The sequence below is a fragment of the Mus caroli genome, unplaced genomic scaffold, assembly GCF_978045245.1.
Source record: "Mus caroli unplaced genomic scaffold, Mus_caroli_1 scaffold_12, whole genome shotgun sequence".
NCBI classification, from domain to species: Eukaryota; Metazoa; Chordata; class Mammalia; order Rodentia; family Muridae; genus Mus; species Mus caroli.
The window spans coordinates 117,629,478-117,645,569 of record NW_028227267.1 but is presented as its reverse complement, the minus strand read 5'-3'; positions in this window follow the sequence as shown (position 1 = coordinate 117,645,569).

Genomic DNA, 16,092 nt, shown 5'->3' with positions numbered 1-16,092 from the left:
TCTTGTCCCTGAGAACATATAGGGTGGCACTCTATACATTTATCAGGGCACAGTGCTACTGAGGATCACAAGAGTCTATTAGTCATATTGGGGAAATGAGGCCCAAGATACTAGAACAAGGAAAGAGAGGAAGACACCTGTGGTGGTTTGTATATGCTTGGGCAGGGAGTGGCACTATTAGACGGTGTGGCTTGTTAGAGTAGGTGTGTCACTGTGGGTGTGGGCTTTAAGACCCTCATCCTAGCTCACTGGAGGCCAGTATTCTGCTAGCAGCTTCAGATGAAGATGTAGAACTCTTAGGTCCTCCGGCATCATACCTGACTGGATGCTACCATGTTCCCACCTTGATGATAATGGCCTGAACCTCTGAACCTGTAAGCCAGCCCCAATTAAATGTTGTCCTTATAAGAGTTGCCTTGGTCATGATGTCTGTTCACAGCAGTAAAACCCTAACCAAGACAACACCTAAGGAAAGAATGACACCTAAGACCGCAATGACAAAGGCACCTGGATGTGCAGCAGGAGACCAACAGGTAGAGTTCCAGACTGTCCTGAAGACTGCAGATGGACTGTCTCTGCTGCTGCTGCAGCCCGCTCCAATAACTAGCAGCCCATCTGCCTGTGTGCAAGTCTGGACCTGTCATCACCCACCTACCCATGCTTTCATCAAGACCTGGTACCATCCCTTTGCCTCTGTGGCTGGACTCAACTATAGTTTTTCTCGAAAGCTTGTGCCCACATCAACTGATTCACAACAGTAGCAGTCTCTCCATCTTGGTTAGGCAAGGAGGCCCATTCATCCCTCTTGATTTCACTTATTTGGCCTCTGAGACCTCTCGGGAACACCTTATCTTTTTTACCCACACATGTACATACTGGTGGGGTGGTGGTTTAAGGGGGAGAGAGGAGAGAAACAGAGACAGACGACAGACAGACATGAAGACTTAATATGTGATTTCTAACTGTGATCTATGATCTGAGAATTAATATTAGTAATTAAGGTTGGAAAGGATAGAACTTGTGTTGCCCTTGGCCAGAGCTCTCAAGGAAAATGGGAGTATCTTGCAAATTACTGACATTGAATCCACCTTACCTTGCGAATTTGCTGTTCTTTAATAAATCCTGCACTGTGGAACAGATGCTGGCAGCGTGCGTATGACACGAACCATAGAGCAGCACTCAAGATCACTGGTACCATCTTCTCAGCATTTTACAAAAAGCCTGTGGCCATGGTGTAAAAGCAGGGTACAACGAGCCACACATGTGGGAGGAAGCAAGACAGACAGACAGGCTGACCCAACTCTCCCTAAGGGTATCCTGGCTAGCAGTGAATGTTAACTATTGAGTAATGTTAAGAAGGTTAATGTTAATGTCTTTACTGTAAGCTCAGACTTTGTTGCTTTTCAGAAGAGTCCTAGAGCCAAGACTGGCCTCAAACTCACCAGGTAGCTGAGAGGATTTTCCTGAATTTCTGAGTCTCCTACGTACCGGGACTGTAGACAGACACCAGCAACAATATCTGCTTTATACAGTGTTGAGGACTACGGCATCTTTTTACATTCAGCTAAGCTAAGCTACAGGTGGCCAAGGGGATTTAACATTGTGATTGACAGCTACCAGACCCCTCCATTGTATGTGATTCCTTTGACAGGGAGCTGTCCATAAAATGCTTCCCCCCACCCACGTTTTTGGCAACTAGCTTGACTGCTATCATGTCAGCCTATTGCTTTTACGACTTCGTAATGCCTTGAGAAAACTCTGTTCCAACAGGTGTCAACGAGAGAAACAGCCCTTGCCTCAGAGGAAGAAAAGGGATAGTTTATTATGAAACAAAATATGAGTGACTGTGGCCTAGAAACACAGAGTCAGGCTTGTTCCCAAACACCACATTGCAATGAGGGAGCACTTTCATGGAGCTTTTACAGAAGCAGAACAAAGAAAGTCATAAATCGGCACACTTTTCAAACACACGGTGAGCACATCAAGTATGCAGGAGTCTGGAAACTGGGGGAAACTCTGCCATAGGCCTTAGAGCTACCTGAGAACATTCTCAGCCCTTTCCTTGATAGAAACTATGTTTGAATGTTCCAAAGGATTCATCCAATGGTCACATAGATGTTAGGTCCTGTACAGAGGAGAGAAGTTGATGACTAGCTACTAAGGGCTCAAAAAAATGGCCCAAGATGATATGTTCTGCACTTGAACATCCCTTCCTCTCCATATCACTGAGGTTCAAATCAGTCAATCAGCCTTGTATTCAGCTTCTTTCTAGGAATTCTCCTCCATGACCGAAGCTGTGGCTATTAGCCTGAGTCTTCAATTCTTCAGACATAGCAGTATACAAGCGTTTTGGGCTGGGAAGCTCAGCCCGTGGAAACCTGGAGTTCAAGACCATCACTATGAGTGGAGCCATTCCTTATCCATTCATAACATTTATATTTATAGAGCAAAATGACCCCTAGTCACTAGTATGCAGATGAGGTACCCAGACAGTCTCAGACTGAAATAGTACAGATCTCATCACTGACAGCCTGGAGTTTTGTGAGCATGCTATATCAGTATCATAGAAGAACGTGTTTGTTTTCTTTGTATGATGTCAGAATTTATTGGATAAAGTAAATTCACAAGGTATGCTGGTTTCCTTGGTGGCAGCTTCCCAGAAAACTTCTACTTTTCTTGATGGCCCTAGCAACAGACTCTTCTATTTCAATCTTATTTACTGCTACTACCTTTAAATCACACATAACATACTAAATAATATATATGTATACGTGTAGTTTATAATATGGTTACAAAGAGCAAGGAAAGAAGAGTTTTACCGAGGCTGAAAGGTCAACCTGGGAATCTGATACAAATGTGGCCTCTGTGGGCTGAGACAATGAAGCAGTTGCAGGTCTCTAGGGAAGTTCTGTGCGGTGGCTACATTGGTAGGATCTGACTGGAGGGTCAGAGCTGAGGTGTAGAGTTGAGTCTGGCTGCAAAGATAAAAGACAAGACTGAGTTCAGATGGATAGTCCAATAGTTGGATGGACTGCAGGTCTAGCTAAGTAATCAGGAACATTTCAAGTAGGCTGTATCAACAGCAAGAATCGAACCAAACTTAGTGTCCTGGGACACTTGGAGTTCCCTTTGCACGTTGGCTGCTTGAAGAACTTATCAGGTTGTCAGGTGACAAGCATTGGTGGTGGGGAGGGGTGTTTTTGTCATCACAGTGCCAGATATTCATATGTTTATGAGGACCAGATGAGGGACTCACACCCTTTCTTTGGTCTGGTGAGTCTGATGAGTTCTTGGTTAAGGCTTGCAAGATAAGTAGAGCTTTGATATGCCCACATACATAGATTTGCCCGGGAGATTTATAGAGCCATGCCCTTTCAATTCCCAGGAGTAAGAAGTCATCAATCTATGCTGATGGCTAGTGCTAGATAGATGGTGCCATCTATGTGTCCTCCTAGCTGTATATCCTGCATCCTCAAAGTTGGAATCAAAGCCTGCCTGTAAAATGGCGACTATCAGGATAAGACATAATGGGAAACTTAACTGTTTTTACATTATGGAGTAACTTAGGGCTGGGCGTGCTCTGATTATAAGGGGGAACACTACGAACTCACTGACTTAAGAAGCACAAGGCAAGTGAGAAAAACTCAGTCATCTGGCTCAGGATCTGTCCCCCATGGAGGCCCCCTTGAAGCCAGCTATCTCTCAATGATACAAGTTCCTTCAGGCCCTCTTCAGTCCTTGGAGTTGAATCATACAGGAAACCACACTTGTCAAAGGTCAAACGTAGCTGGGAAGAAGCAGTCCTCGGCTTACTTCATCATCCATTCTGAGCTCCTAGGAAGGACACAGAAAACTTGTCCAGCTGAGGGGCTTTGATGGCTTTTCTGCCATCAGGAAGCTGGAGAATCAGAAAATCATGGCCACAGAATTGAAACTGACAAATTGGGAACTGCTGTTACAACTGTGGCCAGGTCCACAGATAATCTAAGAAAACGCATATCCTACAAAGACATCTCAATAGCCACAGAGCTGGAGATCACCCAGTGCCTTGAAGTTGCTACTTAGGTAGCAGAGAGGCCTCCAAGCAAAGAAATAGGAGATTCTGCCTGATCTCTCTCTCCAAAATATTTCACAAGTGTGGCTATTTGGTCATGTGCTGACCTGAAGATGTTAAGAGAATTGGAAAAATGTAAACTTCAAGTTGCCACCTTTTTGCCTGAAATTGGCAGATGACAAGATATTTGAAGTACGTTTCTCAGCATCTGCTTGTGGGTATTAACTAGGATCTGAAAACATCAGAGAAGCTGATACTGAACTGCAGTCTTCAGTGTATGATTGAAAGTCTACAGTCTACTTTGTGTGTGATTGTGTGTGTGTGTGTGTGTGTGTGTGTATGTGTGTGTGTGGTGGGGTTATGGAGAGAGAAAGGGTTTGAGATTGAATTCATGGTGTCACCCATGCTAGAAATGTATTCAGTAATGAGATGTGCCTTCACCCTCTGCAGTTTGAAAGGGTAATGTCTCTTGTAGATGCATGCATTGGAACACTTGGTCACCAGTTGAAGGTGGGTTTTGTTGTTGTTGTTGTTGTTGTTGTTTGGTTTTAGTTTTTTGGAGGTTAGAGAACCTTAAGGAGGTGTGACTTTTCTGAAGGGTGGGGTGAGGGTGTGTGCTTTGAAGGTTTATAGCCTTGTCCTATTTCCTGATCTCTTTGCTTCCTGTGTGAAGACAATACGTGATTTCTCTGCTTCCTGGCCCTACCATGGTGCAGTGCCATACCTTCTCAACATTAATGGTATGTGAGTCTCAGAAACCATAAAATAAACCCCTTTTTGAAAGTTAATTTTGGTATTCATGACAGCAACAGGAAAGTAATGAATACAAGCCCTAAAGCAATTGTCTTAGGGTTTTACTGCTGTGAACAGACACTATGACCAAGGCAAGTCTTATAAAGGACAACATTTAATTGGGGCTGGATTACAGGTTCAGAGGTTCAATCCATAATCATCAAGTAAGAACATGGCAGCATCCAGGCAGTCATGGTGCAGGAGGAGCTCAAGTATTGCTTTAGCAACTTTAAAAGTAGATGGAATATTAGGGAAAAAACATGAATTTAAAATTTTGGATATTAATCTTCAAAGTCAGTGGGAAATACAGTTTTAAAAGTAAGAATGAATATATAGCAACCCACTGATAATCACAAAGATCAAAACTTTAGACATCACCCAAGTTCAGTCCAGCTATTGGGCTGAGTATAACTAGAAAATCTGGGGAAGTATAATTCTGGTAGTAGGGTATTGGGAGTGTGTACAGCTTAGTGACATGTGATGAGCATAGCCCTGACTCATGTGCCATTTGATGCCTCCTTACCTGAGGGGTGCTTGCTTGTTTCAAGACACTGCTGAGGATTTGGTAAGGGCACCTGTAGAAGTACCTGAAGACGGCAGTTCAGAATCTGGCACAATCAGAAGCCCTAAGATACTTTGAGTTGTAGCCTAGAGAACAGAATAGATCAAGCCAGTCATGCTGTATGTGGGCTTGAATCCAGTGTTGAGTCATCTGGCTAATGCAGAAAAGCTCAGTGCATGAACGTGGCTAATAAAATGTGGGCTGCTAGCACATCCTTTGCCTGGCTGGACAGTACCGCCAGATCATTTACACAAATACATTTTCAAATGCATTGTCTGGCACTTGCCAACCAGTGACAGGAAAGGTACAAGGCACCTCAGATGAAGGTAAAGAGAAATAACAAGAGACAGAAGCAGATGCCCAGGAGTCCTGAAGAGAGAATGATCTGAGACAGATGCTCGAGGGGATTGAAGGGAAGACCGAAATGTTGGCAGAGAACTCAACGTAAATAACGTTTAAGAGATTGCAAAGTACAACTGAAATTAATAACTCTGTCCACAGGATGAGGGGTAGCTTTAGGTAAAGAATGCAGAACTGTGGGTCTGAGAGATGGCTCAGATGGGTAAAGAGGTCGTCTGCCAAGCCTGACAACCCGAGGTCCATTCTGAGAAGTGGGGGGAAGAAGTGACACGGTGGGGGGAAGACGTGACACCTACAGCTGCCCTCTGACTTTCACATGTGAGCCCTGTTGCATCTGTGCCTTCCCCTTCGTAATAAATGTAATTCTTTAATTATAGGTCTATTGGCCCCCAAGTTGCCGAAAACTCACAACAATCCCAAAACAACCAAAAAGGAAGGGAAAGGAACAACAACAACAACAAAACCCCTTTACTAGTACTATAAGATATATGCTATCTTCCGTTTGCTGAAATAAAGAAAGAAATGTTGCTTTAAAATCCTATGTCCATGCAGCTTTTATTTCTCTGTAGTGTAGCTTGGAGCCAGGGATGGTGATGCCTCCAGAAGTTGTTTTATTGTACAGGATTGTTTTAGCTATCCTGGGTGTTTGTTGTTCCATATGAAGTTGAGAATTGCTCTTTCCATGTCTATGAAGAATCGTGTTGGAATTTCAATGGGAACTGATTTGAATCTGTAGATTGCTTTTAGTAAGGTGGCCATTTTTACTATGTTAATCCTGATCTGTGATCATGCAAGATCTTTCCATCTTCTGAGGTCTTCTTCAATCTATTTCTTCAGGGACTTGAATTTCTTGTCGCGCAGGTCTTTCACTTGCTTGGTTAGAGTTACATCAAGACATGTTATATTATTTGTGGCTATTGTGAAGGGCGTGATTTCTCAATTTCTTTCTCATCCCTTTTGTCATTTGTATAAAGGAAAGCTACTGATTTGTTAGAGGTAATTTTGTATCCAGCCATTTTGCTGAAGTGGTTTATCAGCTGTAGGAGCTCTCTGGTAGAATTTTTGGAGTCACTTATGTACACATATCATCTGCAAATAGTAATACTTTGTTGTCTTCCTTTCCAATTTGTATCCCTTCGATCTCTTTTTGTTGTCTTATTGCTCTGGTTAGAACTTCAAGTACTATTGAATAGACAGGGGAAAAGTTGGCAGCCTTGTCTTGTCCCTGATTTTAGTGAAATTGCTTTATTTTTCTCTCCATTTAATTTGATGTTGGCTGCTGGCTTGCTGTATATTGTTTTTATTGTGTTTGGATATATGCTTTGAATCTCTAATCTCTCCAAGGCTTTTAACATGAAGAAGATTTTGTCAAACTGCATCTAATTAGATGGTCATGTGGGGTTTTTTGTTTCAGTTTATATGGTATATTAATGTTGATGGATTTTCATATATTGAATCACCCCTTTATCCCTAGGATGAAGCCTACTTGATCATGGTGGATGATATCTTTGATGTGTTTTGTATTTGGTTTGTGAGTATTTTATTGAGTATTTTTGCATCATATATGGGCTTCATAAGGAAATTGGTCTGAAATTCTCTTTCTTTGTGGGGTCTTTTGTGGGTACCAGGGTAAGAACCAGGGTAACTATGGCCTCACAGAATGAGTTTGGCAATGTTCCTTCTGTTTCTATTTTGTGGAATAGTTTGAGATGTATTGGCAATACCTCTTTGAAAGTCTGGTAGAATTCTGCACTAAAACTATCTGGCACTGGGCATTTTCCTTTTCGAGGCATTGAATGACTGCTTCTATTTCCTTCAGGGTTATAAGACTGTTTAGATTGTTTACCTGATATTGATTTAATTTAGGTAAGTGGAATCTGAGTATGTGTATGTGAATAGTAGCAATAATAATGTCTTTAGGATTAGCCTGAATATAGAAGCAAAAGGTAATATGTAAGCTAGAAGGAACTTACACAGTGTCAAAGTCTAAAGCATTTTTTATGAAGAGAGCTGCAGCTTCATGTAAAAACAATATTGAAGAAAACCAGGATGTCCCTTATAGTCATTAAACTGAAGGGAGCTCAACTTCCATGTTGAAAGAGTATAAAATGAAATTGTCAAAAGTAATAGTCACTCCTAATAAAAAGCAGTCTCTCTGTCTCTGTCTGTATCTATCTCTCTGTCTCTCTCTGCTTTCACAGACAAAAAAAGAGTAACTTGAAAGATAATGGTAACATGGTAGGAAATATGTCTAAATCATTAGGCGTCACATCAAGTGAAAATGAGCCCCAGTCTTTGCTTCCAGCAAAGATGAAATAACAGGAACCAAACTTATTCTCCTTCCTCAAGCATCAAAAAAAAGTGGGGGAAATAATTCGTGAGCATGCTGGTAACCAGTCAACCGAAAGCAGCGGTCTTTGAAAGACCATATGATGCCAAATGAGCTACAACACTCTCTCAACCGAACCTGCCACAGGGAGGGAATTTTCAGGCATGGGCAGGGATCTCGGCTCTTCCTTGAGGACAGGAGATGCATATGAGGGTATAAAAGTGGATAAGAACTTTCAGAACAGAGGGCTAGGGAGGAAAGATCTGCAAAAGAAGGGACCCTGGAGATCTCCAGAGTCAACTTGGTTGGATCTCTGTGAGTTTGAGGTCAGCCTGGTCTATGTAGAGAGTTCCAGGCCAGCTGGAGCTTCATAGTAAGACTCTGGCTAAATTAATAACATGAGCTGTTCTTGCAAAAGACCTGGGCTCAGGGCCAAGCAAACACAGAGTGGGGCTCACAACCCTACAACTCATGTTCCAGGGATTTGATACCATCTTCTGATCCCTGAGGGCACCAGGTACCCACAAAATGCACATACATACATACATACACACATACATACATACATATATACATGCAAGCACTCTCACATAAACATAAAATAAAAGTAAACAAATCTTAACAAAACCAAAAAACCAAAAACCTGTGAGACTGCCAAGTTCAGCCAGATGGCAGTGGGCATCAGTTTTTTACATGTTCGGTTTTCTGAAACCTTCCTCTATTCTTCAAAGTGACATGTAACATTTCAACAAAAGTGAGTTCAACTTGATTTATCTTTGGCAAATAATTCTTGGCATACTTGCCTAGCATGTCGCAAAACCAAAGCTGGAAGCTTTTCAGTTTTAATCCTTGTGATTGTAATGTTTGAAAAAATCCTTCTGAGAAGAGACTAGGGCAAGTCACAAGCGTAAGTAATTTGTCTCCACCTAGCAACAAGGATCAGGACGGTGGTCCCTCAGAGCTCTTCAGCACCTTGGGCTCCTTGCCTCTGAGGTTTGCTTCCTTGCACTGAAGCAACAGTTTCACTGCACCGGCTTACTCGTTTGCAGCGCTTCATCTCCTGCCTGCCAAATCCAGATGCTCTCTTCCCCTCTCCACTCCTTGGTGATTAATTCAACAAAACTCTGGACCAAAATACAGGTCCACATGCCAGCAGTCGATGTCTTAGCTGCTCTTCTATCAAGACGACCCCAGTGCACAGGGCTCACAGGTCAGAAATCTCAGCGCCAACCTTCACTTTCCACATTCATTTCCTTTTCTATATTAATCTCCGTACGCACCTCTGAATATTTTATGTATATGACTTGTTTTGCATCATTTTCTCTCCCTGAAGAGCCTAATGACCACGGATGTGGACACAAATATAGTCTGGTCTGCCCCAGGCCCTGCGGGTTCTGATTTTCAAACAATCCTCTGTGTGCATCTTAGCACAAAGACCCAAAGGTCAACATACTTCTACACTTGATACTTACCTTTAATATCAAGTATGATGTTGTAAACAAAAACATTTTGAATATTTAGCTTTCAATTCAAGAATCCCAAAATAAACAATTGTATCTTATTTATGACATATATGGGTAACCTTAGGGCTTAATTTACAAAAGTTGGGTTATAGAGTAGAAACATTCATTTTACTGGGCCAATCATAATTCTTTTTTAATTAGATTCATTTATTTTGTGGGTACATGAGTGTTGGAGGGATGTGTGTCTGTACACGTGCTAAAGTGCACACGTGGAGGTTCTCAGACAATGTTGTGAGAAAGAGGTTTTTCCTTCTATCATGTGAGGCCCAGGGAGTGAACTCAAGTGGTCAGGCTTGGCAGCAGGTGTCTTTAAATGTTGACCCATTTATAGCCCTTTATTTGCATCTATAGCCTGACGTATTCTCCAGTTCCTATACCATGTTTTACTTAATAGTTTGCCAGTCCCACACCTGAGTTGTTATAGATGATACAGCAACTAATGTATTTATTCCTATCTACATTCTTTTCTTGAGTTACAATCCTAGACATAAGATTACCCCATTAAAGGTGGGGAACACATCCGAGGCTCTTGACAGATGCTGTACCCTTCAATACTTCACATCTTTGGGTCCATTAGGATACACCACACTCAGAAGTGGGTGTCTGCAGAATAGATAAACCAGTGTGGCTTCACTGTAAGTTGTTTGATTCATCAGCTCTGAAATATGATCCTCTTTGGATTCTTGTGTCCCCCCCCCCAAGGTTTTACTTCTAATAGAACAATAAGAAAACCATAGCAGCCATTATGCTGGGGTGAATTGATCTCCTTAGTCCCAACTACATGCCCCAGTCATTTGCCAGCTGAAGAGACTGTTTAAGAAGCTTGACCACTTGCCTGTAACCCGGGTACAGCTAGTGCAGAGTCAACAGGCTGGATTCCTGTAATATTTTATTCAGTTTCCACTTCAATTATTTTTGTTTCATAGCAACCATTTTAAAACCAAGAACCAAGACCTTTTCAGATGTCATTAAAAATTTCTGATACTCCCTTTTAACTTACGTTCAAAACCATGTCATCGTTTTATCAATACCCTAAAATGACATTTTGTTTGATGTTGGGGGTGAGGGGGAGTGGAATAAGTTTTCAAAATTATCATTTAACTGAGTACATGTGGCACTAATTTCAGTAGATTTACTTTGTTACTTTTAGTTACATTGCTTTTCTAACAATTAAAAAAGTATATTTTCCAAATACATTTGCACCTATAATGTTTTTCTTTAATTTCTACTATTTCTTATTTGTATCATATCTTTTTTCTTGTTTTACTGAATTTGGTAAGATTTCTTTTTTTTTTTTCAGTTTGTATTTTTAATTTCATTTAGTTTTCTTTTTTTAAATGTGCTTTTTTAATTAGATATTTTCTTTATTTACATTTCAAATTTTATCCCCTTTCCTAGTTCCCTCTCCAAAAACATGAACACATTGTCAACTCCACTCTTGGCTGGGACCTGAGATAGCTGAGAGGCCTCTAAACTCTGAATCCCTCACTGAGCCCTTCATGGTCCCTTACCATACTGATATTATCACTGTGCCTGGATCAGAAATAAACTACATCTGTCTTCTTCCTGGAATACCCTAAGGCAAATTTTTCAAAGATTGACCCTTACGGAAGAGTAAAAAGCCATCTCCTGAATAGCAGCATCAACAAGAACGGCTGTCAAGCACATGCAGAGGGCAGGGATCAGGCCAATAACCATGGGCAGCCATCCTTTGCAGACGATAGGATCTTGGGCTGTTATACAGTGTGCCTTTCAGAGGACCCAAGGAAGCACCTGCTACAAACTCCCAGAGTCGACTATTTTTATCACTAGAACACTTCGATATTATAGTCTTGCTTTCCTCTTGTCTTTGGCTGCCAGGGAACTCAGTGAGTGGGAGGACTTTGTTTTGTTTTGTTTTGTTTAAATTTGAGACTATTGGGCGTGCATTGTGACTAGTAACCTACTTTCCTATTATCTTGCCTTTGTCTTTGTTTCCTAGTCAGTAGGTGATGTGTGTGCATTTTGCTAACTCTTTGCCCTCACACAATATTGAAACTTGAGGCTACATCTTATAGGACAGTTTAGCTCTCAGCACGAGCATCTCTGGCTCTGCAATTTAAGATGAATTTGTTATTATTGTTGTTATTTGTGTATGTGTGTGCTGTGTGTCTATGTCTCTCTGTGTGTGCATGTCTCTTTGTGTGGGTTTGTGTGTCTGTGTTTCTCTGTGTGTGCATCTCTCTCTCTCTCTCTCTCTCTCTCACTGTGTGTGTGTGTGTGTGTGTGGTGTGCAAGTGCAGGCAAATGTCGTGGTGCAGATGGAGGTCAGCGGGCAGATTTTAGGAGCTGCCTTTCTCCTTCCACTGTGGGTTCAGGGGACTGAGCTCAGGCCATTAGGCACAGGACCGGTTACTTTCTGTTGTGTGATAAACACCTTGACTACAACCACCTTATAAAAAAGTACGGTTTGTTTTGGCTTATGGTTCCAGAGGAAGAGCTCGTGACGGCAGGGAGGCAGGGCACCAGATGGTTAGAACAGGATACTGAGAGTTTGCATCCTCAACTGCAAGCACAAAGGATGGAGGGACCTGGGGTGAGTCTATGAACTTTCAAAGTCTGTCCCTAGTGGTGAGTTTCCCCAGTCCGGGAGAAAGACATCCTCAAGCCCTGCTACCAACTGAGGACCAGGTGTTCAAATACCTGAGCCTTTGGGGGCTTTTCTTAGCCAAGAGGCCACAAGCTGCAAGTGCTTTCTTCCCTGCTAGTCCTCCCTTTGTAATTTGTATTGATTCACAGTGGGTCTTCCTCCACTGACTACAGACTTAGGTCACACAAAATCAGGGAATACAACTTCAATGTAAATGTTAGTTCAACTCAAATATAATTAAAAGTGACCCATCATGCAATTAAACCCAAGGTACCTGAAAATGACCTCGGGAGTCACCATATTGTTGTTTCTAATGCTACTACTGCATGTATCCATTTTCCCTTGAACTTGAAATTAGTATGTTTTGGGGAAAAAAATGCGAGGACCATTTGGTCTGGAAGAACTTTCTCTTCACAGGACAGTGGATGAATCTCAACAGACTGAGACTGGAGTCGTTGTTGTTATTTCGTTTTATGTGATGGCAGGTATCATGCATGGCAGGTAACCAGTGAAGTCCCTGATAGCACTAGCTGCTTTTGGCTTCAATGTATCAGTTGTTAGTGCTGGGTTAGCCTTAGCTGTCTATCTTTTACCAGATGGCAAAGGCTGGTGTGTGCTGCACCATGTTTTAGTCAGGGTCTTTTAACAATGTTTATTTACCAAATAAAATGCCTCATGTTTATGGTGTGTGGCCACAAGAATACAGGGATGAATAGGTGAAGAATAAAACAGATTGGGTTAAAGTGTAAAAGCAAGGCACCGGCAAGCCTGCTAAGGGGGAGGAAGAACTCTTGGGCAAAGCTGCAGCCGCCATGTTACCGAACCCCTGCTAGAGAATCTGTATTCCTCCTAAGGTTGGGGTTTCGAAAAAACTGTTTGAGGCTTTTGCTTAAAGCTGAATTCCCTCGAAGGGTCTCTGTTTAGCTGGCCTAAAGGATTCTGGGCACTTGGGTGTTGTCGTATGTGCCAACTGTCTGTTCTTACTATCTAAATAGAAAGGAGGCTGAGAGTTCCATGGCCAAGCTTCACCCTTCTTTGTGCAGGACTGCCTACATCACTTGCAAAGTCCAGGGTGTATGTTCAAGATCCCCACATTAAGAATCAAAGTGGTGGGCTGGACTTCATCACAAGCATGGGGACCTGAGTTTGAGCCCCAGCAGTCCCCTAAGAAGGGCTGGTGTGGTGGGTGCTTTAGTAGCTGGTGCTGGGGAGGCTGAGGAAGATAGATCTCCAAGGTTCACTCAACAGTCCGCTGGTGTGTTCCAGGTTAAGAGACCCGTGTAAAGAAGGTTAGAAGCTTAAGGCTTCATAAGGACGGCACCCAAGGTTACAGGTACAATCATCTATACAACAACAACACACACACACACCACAAATTTTTAAAAAGTCTCATGATCACAACAGTATTAGATAGAGCATCAGCCTTCCTATGAGTCCGTGAGCATTTATGGCCACTCAGGTGGCACACTGTCATACTGAATTCTGAAGATGTGTGGTTAGTCTGTTTCTGAACAAACAAAATTTGATAGCTTTGATTAGAATTTATTTATTAGATATTCTGTGGTGATGGAGACACATAGCATTCGTGTAGTGTGTGTCAATTGCAGTTTGGCTAGTGCTAAGAACACCATAGTTTTTTTTCAGTTCAATAGCTATAAATTTAAATACTTCCGTGTGAGGTGATATAGTCATTGCTGCCATATTGGATATCAACTGTGTCAGGTAAGCTCTCCAGAAAGTGAACACCTTTCACTTTACCTGGAGCAGTGAGAACAGCTGGGCTTGCAGGCCAGCCAGATTCTAAGTGCAGTGGAGCATCTGAACTCACAAATAGAACACCAAGTTTCTTTAAGGTTCAAAACTGTGAATCTTGGAGGAGAACCCTATCTTCAAAACCACCCAAGGTAGTTTCCATGGCAACAGAGAATGCACCCAATTGTCATTAGCAAAGAGTGAGTAAGGTGGCTATATTGTTCAGCTCTGGTACGTTTTACCTATATTGATATTTTCCCTCCATAAGCTAAGGATGTGTTATTATGTCAGACAGTATTGTTCAGGAGGGAGACCTGTAAGTCACTGTGAGACATGATTGTTTAAAGGAGCATTAGTGGTTGGAAGGATGATGGCTCAACAGCTAAAGGCTCCTGTTACCAAGCTCAGCGATGTGAGATAGATCCTTTGGACCCATGGGGTGGAAGCAGAGAGTCAAATTCCAGAAGCTGTACACACACACACACACACACACACACACACACACACACACACACGCGCGCGCAATAATATTGGTTTTGTTTTTCTGTCTTTTGGGGGTTTGTTTTTTGTTTTACAAATAAAGGTATATTAGGAACTGCACATTTAAAATGAGATATATTTTTGGCTTCTCTGAAAAGATGAAACTAGTTTCCTTTTAGGATCACATTTCTTTCTTTCTCTTCTTTCTTTCTTTCTTTCTTTCTTTCTTTCTTTCTTTCTTTCTTTCTTTCTTTCTTGATTTATTTTATGTATATGGGTGCACTGTAGCTGTACAGATGGTTGTGAGCCTTCATGTGATTGTTGGGAATTGAATTGAATTTTAGGACCTCTGCTCCCTCTGGTCAATCCCACTCAAAAGACCAAGATTTATTATTATACATAAGTACACTGTAGCTGTCTTCAGACACATCAGAAGAGGGCGTCAGATCTCATTACAGGTGGTTGTGAGCCACCATGTGGTTGCTGGGATTTGAACTCAGGGCCTTCGGAAGAGCAGTCAGTGCACTTATCCACTGAGCCATCCCTCCAGCTCCCAGGATCACATTTCCTCAGTGAAGGTTACTGCCAGGTCTGACTTAAAGACGTCTGCCTCAGGCTTTCCCAAGAAGTCTGTCTTGGCTCCCAGTGTGGTTTCAGCGGCCCAGCCATTTCTGTCTGCTCTTTTCCCCTCCAGTCACAAACTCAAGGCTGCAGCAATGCAGCTCTGAGAGGCAGACACTAAAGGTAACCACCTCACTGTCCTGGGTTCAAGTTCAAGATTAATTGTTTTGTTGCCTGTGGTGTTTATTAAGAAACAAAACAGTCATCTATTATACAATGAATACCACTGCATGAGTGAACAGGCTTTGTTTTATGAGGTCTCAACATACACCTGCATGGAAGACTCAGGCTGTTTCTTCCCAGGAGGCCTTTTAACAAAATGGCGGGCAGATGAGACTCGGACATTTGCAGTACTTGTCATGCTACATATGTCCCTGTCTCCGTGGCCTGCACGGGGCTGAGTTATGGAGTAACCCTTGAGATGTAAGAGCTGATGAGGCAGCAGTGAACAGATTCTACTTAAACACGAGAAGAAGTAGTGGGCAAAAGGTCGTTTAGAAGTGGAGGGTTGCACCTGCACATCCCTGGAATGCTTGAAGGCTGGGGTGGAGGAGGCAGTAGGTCTGAGGCCAACCTGGGCTACAGTGTGAGATCCCCGAGGGACAGAAAAGCTTGGTTCTGCACCTCAGTTCTGCCACATGCTGTGTGTCCTTCAGTTTGAGCAGAAACATTTTCCTTCTAAGAGGTCACAGGCTGTGTCTCTATCCACACCTGACAATAAGGGTGGTGTACAGCAGAATCGGTCATTTCTGGGAGCTGGGCTGGCTTTCCCTTCCTGCTTTCACTAGAACCTAGTTTCCTGGAAGTTAAAGCAAGTCGGACACAAAGCACAGTTGCCATTCAATTGTAAATACGAAGCACAAGGGAATCTTGGATACCTGCTGCATCTTTGAAATAGAAAGACCTCATACTAGGAGGAAGTCAACCAAACCAGGTATGACCTGAGTTTCCAGACCTCACTGCTGTGAAGGATTCCCTGCCTGTGCAGGG